The sequence below is a fragment of the Anas acuta genome, chromosome 11, assembly GCF_963932015.1.
Source record: "Anas acuta chromosome 11, bAnaAcu1.1, whole genome shotgun sequence".
Taxonomy (NCBI): Eukaryota; Metazoa; Chordata; class Aves; order Anseriformes; family Anatidae; genus Anas; species Anas acuta.
The window spans coordinates 5080075-5092042 of NC_088989.1; the positions used below are offsets into that span (position 1 = coordinate 5080075).

Below are 11968 nucleotides of genomic sequence, written 5' to 3' on the forward strand. Positions count from 1 at the left end.
TTCAAGAGTAGCATTTTCAAAAATTGGTAGGATCCTTTTGCTAATTCTAATCTTCTTTTAATAAAATAATTTGCTAAAAAGGATTATAAAAAAGCATGAAAATGGAATGCCAATAGAAATGTACTGCCTATACAATAAATAGTTAATGTATTTTCTAAATGAATGATTTAAAATAGCTATTAAAGTAAAGAGAATGAGCTTATGTTTCTAGTAATGACTTCTCTGCCTCAGAATGAAATCTGTAAATCCCCGATTGCAATTTCACGTCCCAAAAGAACAAGCAGTCCTGGGACCAATGCTTATTGCCTTTATCGTTAATACTAGCATACCACATATGTGATTTTTATATCACTGGTTTGAATATTTAGATTTATACTTATGTGTGCTTTTTATTTTAAATCTCATACAGTTATTCTGTCACGAAAATAAAGCTCTCTTTCAACGAGGCTTTTTTGTATGTACATGCATACATGTATACACAGACATTCAGTATAAGTACAATTTTATTCATAAGAGTGCATAATGATTCAGGCTGTGATTGTTAATAAAAATGCATTTCTAACCATCAAATTTGAGTCTATTATTCTAAGTTAATTGCATTTGCCCTAAAGAGACTTGCGACTGGCTGTCAGCCTATTTGTGTCAGTTCCATTTTATTCATCAGTCAATCTTGTCTCCTCTTTTTTCACATCCCATATATTGATCAAATAGATTTGTTAGCATGCCTCCGCAGCCTTAAAAAAAAGTTTGTTATTTGTCAGGTTTATTTGATTACTATATTAGTTTGTGTGTTATCTTAATTGTTATTTCAATAGAAAATAAATGGCCTTTGATAGCCCCACAAGATTCCCATTAAATATAATCCATATAACAAGTTAGTGGATGGAGTGAATGCGGTAAGAAAATAAACACATTAAACCTATTTTAGAAGGTGGTATTAATCTGCAGCTGTACTGTACTTGATCCAAAAGACAGGAATAGAAATAACTACAGTGTGAAACAATTTTGATAAACATCAGTGCCGTATCATTGCATATTATGCTATGTATAAAATACTTTAGGAAAAAGAAGTGTGATATAAAATAAACTGAGGTCATATCTGGAAGAGTGGGTTTTGTGGTTAAGTGTGAATTGGAACAATATTATATATGGCTTTAGACACTAGAAATTAGGCTAGAGAAACTGTAAGTAAATGCAGGTGGAAGTGTGTTACATGGGGCAAATTGTTGATCAGGACAGAAAAACAGCTTTATAGGAAAGTACTGGAGAAGAAGATGAACAATAAGCAAGATACATTGTGTAAGGTAATAAGAGCTTAGCCATATTTAAAAAAATAGAAATCAAAACAGCATCTTGTCTTTACAAACACTTTTACCTCGACCTTCTCAAAGCAGAAGACTATGCAACCATTTCCCCACCCATATGATAGTCTCAGAAAGCTGCCTCTGATACCTTCACTATCAGTGAAACTACATAACCCTGGCTCGTTGCTTAACTTTGAATCTGATCTCCCCAGGTGGTACCTGAGATTACATACTTTCCAAAATAAACACCACATTAAAGTCAGCAAGAACACGTGCTTGCCATTTCATTTTAAAAATAATACACATGGACTCTTGAATCAAGATAGTTGCTCAAGACATAGGAGTGCTGCTCATAAAAGGCATTAGGAAACAGTCTTTTGTTTTACTTAAAGGCTCAAGGAACACTGACAAAGCCCCAGCTTTTCAAAATTGAAATGTTAGATTAACAGAACTTTTCAATCTTCTTATGAAAATTGGAAGAAATTATTTTATTTTTTGGTCAGGATTAGTCTTTTTGTTATCTAACTTCAGTCACTTACAAATTTAGTTTCTGGTATGGGCTAATTTGTTATTATTATGTTGGTAGCCAACTGCTAGGTGGTTTCACGATGGGGAAGAGGGACAAAACATTTCTTCACAAGAGCAACTTATTCCCAGATTAAGTTTTTTCTGTCAAGAAGCAATGCCTTGCCAGCAAGACAGCCTTGTCTCTTCCTTTGATTATTGTAGGAGTTTAGGCCAGGCTACAGCTGCTATGATGAACACCACCCTGAGAGGGACATATCCCATTATAGCAGAAGCATTTAAAACGCCTGTATCTAGCTGCAGACACTTGAAAAGCCCAACTCCTAGGTTATTATTTTTCATCTGGAACCTCTTTAACTGTATTTCATACAAACAACCACGCTAAGGCTTCAGATGACCTAAAATAATGCTCGAATTTGCAACTGTCATAGAGCAGTTAGCAATACCCCTGCGATTCAGAAGCACACAGCATGATGATAGCTTCAAGCCAAACTGTTATGACCAGCTAGTATAGAATATAAACAGGAACAGATGAGAAGAATACAGCCTCAACATTTGAGACAACAAAGAAAGAGTGAAATGATTGCTACATAAAAGACATTTCAAAGACCTCCCTGAAAAGCAGGCATAAAAATCCCCAATAAAAAGGCTCAGCAAGAAAACTGTCACACCCCCTAATCCTCAGCAGACTTTAACAAGATGTTTGCATGAGCCAGAGATTGTCTCCTTCCCCAGAAGACAAAAGGCACAGAAAACAATACTGTCTAGCATAGGATTAGGAGGCAAGAGATAGATAAAAAGGATTCCTTAACCTTACAATTAGAAACCCCAACTCTCCAGCCAAAGGGATAATCAGAAACAGACGGCAAACCTGTGTCACAGTAATTGCCACATCTTTTTTTTACTCTTTGAAAACTGATATATTTTCTGATTTTTTTTTTAATTTATTGCCACCCCAAGAAGGGTTTTGATGGCCACTTAACTACAAGACAACTGCTGCTACCAAACCACAATTCAGCACACATGGCAATAACCTTTTATTTCCCGTTCTTTATATTTCCATCACCTCCAACCAGACAAAAATTAGATTACCAATGCTCATACCAGCTTTCCAGTAAATGTACAGCTAAAAGCAAAATTACATGTAATACACTTGTCTTCTACCAAATGATTGGCGTACTGTGCCCTAAACCAGACACACAGAGAGGTTCTTCATGCAAACCTGGCATAAGCACTTGCTCTGGTTAAAAAGGAAACAACTTAGTTGTTATAATGAGCATCTCTAGCTTTATTTGGTATTACTAATGCCTTTAAACAGAAGGCGGGGTACTGGCAAGAGTAGAAAACGGACTTGGAGGAGGAGAAATCCTGCAGGCTGAAAAGAAACTACAGTCTGCAAAATTTGACCCTCCTGCTGTAGTTAACTAGTGACCATAAACTGTAATGGCCATGGAAGTTAACTGCATAAAAGTTTAAGACTTTTTCTGAAGCTGAACAAGGCAACCACAAGACATTGACAACTGCATTTACGGGCAAATATTAACTTACAGTCATGACTTCAGTGCCAAAGCAATCATATATGATTAGGAAGTATACATGTCCCTGCTTTACAGGGGATAATTTGAGGCACACAGGATTTGAATGGTTTGTCCAAGCACTTGTGAGGGACAGTCAAGGTTTATGCAGTTGCCAACTCCAGTGGGCAGTTTGATATTGCTAGCCTTTCCCAGTCTTTGGGTGCCATCAGGAAAGGAAAAGCCAAGCAACTTATTTTTTTTTCTCCAGGTGCAGCACACTTGCAAACTATTTGTCTGTGCTCTTGTGATTCTGTCTGTTTGGGACCTTAAATTTCCTGCCTTAAGTTCAGCGGCCTTGTTCCACACAAGCTAGACACTGCCACAGAGCTGCCTCATATTCTGGGGGAAATTAAAAATCCCCCTTTAAGTAAACTACTTGAATCCACATAGAAAGAGGTTGTCAGAGATGCCACCCTAACCATTTCTGGACCTTGGTACAGGCAAAAGCAAGTAACTAATACATCCCCGAGGCAGGAAGAACCAGCACACTAGGCAGAGCAATACAGGATGCCCATCAGTGTAGGGTAGGAGAAGAGGGTCGTGTGGCTTATATGGTAGCAAAAGCAAATTAATATTTTCAGCAACACAGTGCTCCACAGACTCCACATCTTGCTTGTGGTGTGGCGTTGGTGACCCATGCCATCAGGAGCTTTGCTGCTGTCCTACAAAGACCAGCTATGTTTGAATCAGGAACCTGGAAACAGGGCTGTGGCACCCTGTCTATTGTCTCAAATTATTTCCAGATCAGTTTTTCCTTATTTTACAAGTAAGCTTCTGGTTGCCACTATTACAAGCATGACCTGAGATTTACAAGGTAGGTTAGTGTTTTTCCCAGTTCACACATACAGACCCAGATTTACTAAATAATAGTCTGATTTTTTTTTATGAGTGACAGCTGTGCAACACAAATTCCCATACCCCATGGCATAGCAATGCCACCCAAGTATACAGCCCCCCAGTCAGGTTGTTACTTATGTTTTCCCCTCCAAGCAGAGGAGAAACACACAGTGTAACAGACACCATTAAATCTTCTGCTTTGGCATCATTATTGATTTTATCAGATATCCAAATACTATGGTGATGAAAAACAGTGCAAAAACTCTAATATAGCTAAAAACCTAGGAAAACTCAGTCATCACAAAACAGAAAAATTAAGAGAGGTGATCTAAATTTGAACCCCCAGTATATCACACAGCTTTGACTCAGAAAACTACACGGTATGTATTAGAGCTGTTTGGTAACTTACTCTGCTTGATTCAAAAACTTCAAGTCCAGCATCTTCATATTTACCATTGACAGGAACAGAGTTGTGATGAAGCACACAGTAATGAGGTCTATGTTCAGGTTCATTAGCAGTGTTTTCCTTGGTTGTAATTATTTTAATGAAGACTTTGCCTAATTAAGATTTTCATGACTTGGCATAGGAAGCAGATACAACACCTGATAACAGTATGCCCTGAAGTTAAACATCTCTATCAGCTTTAATGGGCATTAGAGTGGTCCCTAACAGTATAAGGCAGAGCCTTTTCACTGAACAGGTGAAGACAACATAGACATGAGCCAGCAAAAAGACATAGCCAAAAATATAAGCTTTACTCACTCACATTCAGGGATGAACACCGCACCAGCCAGTCAGGATCCTCAGAGAGCTGCTGCTCCTCTGGTTAAGATGAGTTGTGTTTGTCATACGAATATTGGTGTGTCCCCTGAGGAAAAAAATAAACCTCAGTGAGGGGTCACAAGATGCTAGATCTTTATGGGGAAGAGGTACTTCTCAGCTTCTATTAAGAACTGTTTTTCCTTACTTGTGAAGTCAATTAGGGGATGAAGTCTCCAGCCCCACTAGCTTCACTTCTCACTTTTCTCTGAGGAGAACACAGCACTAAGAAGTTTAGAAAACACTGCTGCCTATGTGGGACAGCAAACCCACCTCACCAGCTGAGGAACTTCTCCCTCTTAGTGAAGCCTTCCTTTCCTACTCTTGTTTTCCAGAGCTGGACAAGCCCATCCTACAGACTCTTGGAGATTCAGGTAAGACCCCCTGCCTCCTCAGCCCCTTCTGCCTGTGATATATGGTACCATGTAAACGTAACTACTGAAGTGGCCCTTTTCATGTAAGAAGATGAGCTCAGTTATCCTAATTCCATGGGGAATACGAACAAAGTATTATTTGCCTTAACATTGACATGCTGCATTTCAGATTTAAGCTCATTTTAGAACAAGAATATTATTTTTATTAAGATGAGTTAAGGAAATATTTCAACATTTACCACAAAACAGCAGAACAATCATAGAAGTGCCATGCAGTTGGCTAAGCCTACACAGTTTAGAGTACAGTTATATGTTTTTTTTAAAGAAAAAATTCAGCCTCGTGAGCATTTTCTTCTAAAAATTGAGTAAGAACCCCAAAGGGCCAGCCTATAAGCCACAAAACTTCGTTGTTTCAATTTATTGTATCTCAGTGGATTACTCTGGGATCAGGCAAACACCGAAGTGATACCCAGCCTGCTTACAAAGGCTGCTAAACCTTCATCTTACCCAAAGAACACCCATAACTTTGTTGGGCCTTCATCTTACCTTTATTTACCTGCTGAAGAAGGAGGATTAACCCCCTTCCTCCTTCCCTAGCTGATGATGATTTCCTGATTGACGGCTGTCTAACCCCTCAGTGCCACCTGAAAACCTTTAGAGCAAGGGGGAGATCCGCCATTTTATGCCCTTCCTCCTCAGCCACAGCTGAAGCCGTGAGGCCTACCTGCTCTCTTTACTTCTGCCGATGACCTTTAATTGGAGAGTCCCAGTCAGAGCCAGCCTGAGGGGTCTCTCAGATCTTGGAAGGGGTCCTCAACAGTTAATTGAGCACTTCAGGTGTTAATTGAGGTGCTACTGATTAGAGGATGAGGACACCAAGCTGGGCTCTAGCAGTCACAGTGACCTGGCTGCATTAGGGACCACATCACCCAAACACAGTCAGAGAACACCATGCCCCCATGAGGACCATTCTCGATGTGGCATCCAAGACTCTGCTGATGCAAGCAAAAGGCCTACACCCAACAGCTCAACGTTTCTTTGTACTGCATACACACACACGATGCAAACTTTCTCTGGGCATTAGAGGACACTGTTGGGGCTTTGGTGGGCAAGGTCAAGACAACGTTAGTCTGGCCTGATAAAATATGAGGAGGCAAATCATTCTGTGCCACTCAGAAGTCATTCAGATCGTACTTTTGGCTTTTCCCCCCTGCTTTTGTTCTGTCAGTCTGAAGAGAACAGCTCGTGTGATGTAATTTAGAATGGAGCTTTTTTAAAGCTTTCACTCAGGAAAAGCTTCAGGAGCTCTGGGGGTATAGCTTAGCTCTGAGAAATAGAAAGAAAGCAAGTTTGCATTGACAGCTTGATCCCAGAGAGAGGTGGCTGCCTGCTTGTCTAACAGGTCCTCTGGGTCTGGATGAGGCAGAGACAGAGGAGCAGTCATATTAAGTGAACGTGCGCTGCCAATGTTAAAGGAACAATTACCATTATTCTGCATAGTTCACTGTTTGCTACTGCTATTTCCTTCAATAAAACCTCTTTTCACTTGCCAATTGGAGCTTGTCATGTAACAATATTTCTTATGCACAATACACATACTAAAATGCCCCTGTGTTTTTAATACATTTATAGTTGTTAACAATAGTGGTATAGTGACAGAAAAAAAATGTACTTGCTTTGAATACGGAATAGACTGGAAAAAAAAAAAAGAACAAACTAGAGGCCCTGCTCTGAAGGATTAATGGGTGTTAGATTTTGCCTAATCTCAGTGTTAGAGCAGTGACATCTCTTCCATCTCATTTACACCCAGTTTTTTCCTGTCAGGGCCTGCGCTGTGACCTCCTTGTTTAGAAGGGGTTGTCCACCTGTGAGACTTTTGATGTGAGGAAGCGCCGAGGAGGGAGATGAGCTCCTCCAGTGGGTGCTCTCACCCGCCCCGTGTCAGGCAGCTGAGGGATGCTGCCCATGGGCCTTTGGCAAGCTCAGTGCCCTGCAGGTTGCCCAACCAACCCTTTGGTCCTTGTGCATGGCCCAGTGGCCACTGCTCACATCAGGCACTAGCAAAACTCCTTGGGAGTACAGTTTCTTATAAAACCGGACAAACAGCTGGTGGTAGGGAGAGTTTGGCATTTCACTGAGATTTCAGGAACTCTGCAGCTCTCCTCTGAAAGCCTGTACAATGAAGACATTGTGCTAGCACTGCACTCGCCAATATTACAAAGCCAGGCAGAAATGACCACAGAGAAGGTGCCATGGTGAGAAGAAATTAAGTGCTTGCTCGTGACCAGGCTGAACCTAATATTTCATGCACCCAAATGATCAAGCAGCTGTTCGGAAACCTTTAGAGCACAGTCATGAAGGAAACTTTCTTCTGCCATAAGATTCATGGTTTCCAAGAACACTATTTTGTTCCAAACAAGTTAATATACACAGGGAGAGACATCTTGAGTTTCACTGGTCTCTCCTACTCTATTCAGGATTAGTGGTAGGCTGCAGTTTTAAAAACATCCTTCCACTGCAAAATGAGATGAGTGTATTTAATGCTGGGAGCAGAGCAGTTACCATGTAAATCGGAGTTTTTGCTATGAAAGTCTAGAAGACGTGACTCTCACAGATTGCCACTCATCATTGTATTTAAAGAAAAAAGAAAAGTTTTTATAACTTATTAGAAGACATGTTTTTTTATAGTTATATACTATCACATGCCAATTTACCAAGAGCAGAGCTTTAAAGACCCTTCTATATTAAATGCTGCATCTTCAGTGATTTGCAGCTCTTTTTGACAGTGCTTAAACTCTCTGGGTGTATTTTAAGAAAACATGCTGCTTTGATGGCATTTACCCCCACCAGCATGCTGACAGCCTCAGAGCTCCTTTGGCATTAATGCTGTGAGGATATCTTTGTGACCATAGCTCTGTATAACAACTGCTTTGGGAATAAACTCCGCACAAATAACTTCAGTGTCATTCAGGAAGTGACACGAGTGACAAAGACCATGGGACATTAACGAAAGTCACCGCACTGTCTTTTCAAGTCACAAATTCTGCCTGGAGTTGCCTCTAAGATTTCCGCTTCTCATTAGAAAGAGCTTACAAAAAATAAAACCAAAAAATTAAAGTTCTTTCCAAATTTAATTGCAGAGAGTGTTAGGTGGAAAAAAAAATCATTTGTAATAAGAACAAATAAATAAATAAATAAATAAAAAGATAATATAGAACAGAGACTTTATTTCTCTTTACAAAAGTTTTGCAATAATATGCCACACCACCCACAAGAAACAAAAGGGTAATCTGGGGCTTAAATTCAGCTTTAGAAGTTGCTGCTCCCTCAGCACATAGAGGTGTATGTGAAACACCACAGGGTCCGGCTGCTCACTGGCAGAGCCTCAATTACTATAAGGAATTTTTATATACATTCCCAACAACCAGGACATGAATAGAGATGCGAAGCAAAATTTGGTAGGAAGGAAAACAGTGTCTGAAGCAGAATTGGAAGATCTGGTATAGAAAGAAACCCTGGGGGCTCTGGCACAACTCTCCCGGAGGATGGCTGTATCCCGCACCCTGCCCTGCACAACCTGCTGAGGTTACATTTCTGCTGAAATTCATACCAAAGCTGTGAAGTTCCTGTGAAAATCCAGTGATAATCCAGGGCATATCAACTGAGGGCTCTGGAGGGCCTGGCACCAAGCTCTGACACAGAGCGCAAAGAGCGCGGGGCTCTGGGCAGGCACCTGCAAACCATCCTGTGATGGTTTGCACAAAAGCACAAAAGCACCTGTGAGTTCTGCTATTATGTTCGTTGCGAGCATGAATTATGTCTGGTGTCTAATGCAGATGATGATGTCTGATGCAACAGGCACTTTTCAATTTGCACATAAAAACCTTTTCGTATTTTTTGGTCCCCCCCTTTTTTTTGCAAAGTCCGTTACAACAATTCACACTGATCCTTTCAATTCTTTTTTAAGCATCTTTAAATCCACCCCAGCCCCCTCCCCCCCAGCTGTACACCCTCACTTTTTAATAGTTAAAAGTAATTTTAAAGCAAAAAAGAGCATAAACAATATACACTGACTCTTGACACTCCATTGCTTTTTTAAACTAGAATAATAAAAATTTGCAAATGAACAAAAGAGTGGGAGGAAGATATCTGATTTACAATGTTTTTGAGATAAAGAACACTATAAAAAAAGATCAATGTGAATAATAAAGCATTGTTAACTGAGTCATGACATTTCTATTCTCAGTGAAGATTTGAACAGTAGAGCTCTGCAAATGAGCACCTTGTGCCATTTTCAAAGTGGGAGGAAGACATATAATTATAATTTTTAAAGTGAAGAGAATTTTTTTTGAAATCTCTGTTAAAAAGTTTATTGAAAAACATATCGACATATCAATATGACATAAATTACTTTAATTTTATTAAACTAGGAGGGGGGAAAACCTCTTTTTGAAGACTGGCTGCAGAAAGCATTCCTTGAAAAGAATTTTCTTTATTAAAAACTCTTTTGCTAAGATGAAACAGCACCGAATGTCAGCACTACCGTATATTTATTCTGTAACTCTTCCAACAGCTGAGATCCATAAAAGAAACATATTTTCAAAACAGTTTTAACCTCCATTGTCTTGATCATTCGTATTAACATTTTTCATGTCACCTATTGAAATCCCTTAAAGGAACCTTTTATTCAGTCAAAATTAATGAAGCCATTTTCTTAAACAGTCTCCAAAAAGTAAAAAGGACGTAATGTTGTGCATTTTACTTGACATACGTTTTCTTCCATTTCACTTATTTGTGTGACGAGAGCAAAACTTCGTGTTTATGTTATCAATTCTGCAGAGAAAAGTGATTTTGAGTGAGAAGAAAACTAACTCTGCTCTTGCTGTGTGTGCAATTTAAATTCAGAGCAAAAATACAGCATTGATCAGATTACTCCAATTGAATCATTTAGTGCTTTGGCATTCCTGAAGTTAGGGCCCAGCTGTGAAATCATAGTTGGGGCCAAACTTTGCTGTTAGGTGAGTGCACATGGCTCCCATTTTCTTCAAAGGGAATGACACACATGGCCAATATTTAACTTTCACCTCTTCCATTTTTCAGCTAGCAAAGCCAGAACCAGTGCAGGCAATTTAATAGAATTAAGAATATACTCAAGATTTTCCAGGACTTACTAGTGATTTGGACTATATAATTCAATACACCTCAAAGCGCAGATGCTCAGCATATTCCGAAAATCAGGCCATCTCGTATGTCTTATTTTAAGCAAATAAAATCATAAATCATTTTGAATATTTTGGCCATCTAGCAGCAAACAGGGTGCAGGATACCTCTTCAAAATCATAAGCTCCAATTCCTGGGCTGGCTGGGATGCCTGGGAGACTTCCACTTCCCAACCCACTTTGGGCACTGGGTTTGCATTCATTTCTCCTCTGCCATTGCCAAGGGGGCTTGAACACAGCAGAGATGCCCACCTGCAGCAGCTGTCTCCTTAAGAAAATGTAGGGTACAGTCCTGTGAATCTCCTGGACTGCTGGCTCAGCCCTCAAGACTTTGAGGAGCAAAGGTGCCACTGAGGGAAAAAAGGATGCATCCCAAAGCAATACCTAGCTGCCCCAAGGTACATGCAGATCTTTATTTCAGCTCAAGGTCAAATGGAAAACTTTCCTTCCATCCTTCCTGACTTCCCTTAGCTTTCCCCCGATTCCATCTGTTCCTCGCCCATCTCCTTCATTCCATGCTCGCCTCCCTCTTCTTCCTGTGTCCATCTGTTCCCTCCTTCCTCAATGCGAGTCAGGGAAGGGAAGTGAATTCAGTCATTCACTGAACAGATTTCAAGATGAACCCCCTCCCTCTCCCGTTCTAACTTCATTCATCATGGTAAAAATTATAATGAATAGAAATGTTGAAGGTGAAAATTTATTAGGGATTGTGTTGCTTTCCTATATCAAAAGCAGTTAAAGCCGCATATAAACATTGGCTTCATTCATTTTTTTTTTTAAATATATGGTATAATTAGCAAGAAATATTAGTGGAAGTGCTCGGTATGCAGTCCATCAACACATGCCCGTCAGAGTTTAGGATCTGGGCCAAAATTTTTTGCTAGTCCTGTGATAGATTTATAATAAGCCTATAGAAGGCTTTACAGTCAGCTGGGTCACTAATTCATGAAGTTAAAACGTATGCAATGAGGTCAAAAATTCACTATTGATAAAATGCCCCCTTCGGGGATTGCACCATTAGCTTTGGTACTGCAAAAGAAAAAAAATTTAAAAGGTAAACCCAAAGCTTCTGTGAATTACCAGTCCATCATCGTAAATCAGAAGAGAAGCACTTGCACAAGTTCATGATGCCACATGAAGCCCAGTATATATTTGTAGCCTTGTGTACCATTTCCTGCTTCCCTATAGCAAAAATAATCCACCCCATCCCACTTTGCCTATCTGATCCCAGGAGGGAGAAGGAAGTGGGATTTAATCCTCCAAGCCCTGTGCAGGTGGCAAATGTAGCTCAGCACCCACAGGAGGGCCTTGG

At 39.9% G+C, this 11968-nt stretch overlaps 1 long non-coding RNA gene across 3 annotated transcripts in view; it reads right to left on the reverse strand.

Moving 5' to 3' along the window:
• LOC137862653 (uncharacterized) overlaps positions 1-6147 on the reverse strand; it is a 237337-nt gene extending 231190 nt beyond the window's left edge. For all 3 annotated transcript variants that reach the window (XR_011100459.1, XR_011100461.1, XR_011100460.1), the window contains exons 1-2: positions 5984-6147; positions 5011-5112 (exon numbers count right to left, since the gene is read on the reverse strand). This is a non-coding gene — a long non-coding RNA (uncharacterized lncRNA). The remainder of the gene's footprint in view (positions 1-5010; positions 5113-5983) is intronic.
• Between the last annotated feature and the right edge of the window lie 5821 nt (positions 6148-11968).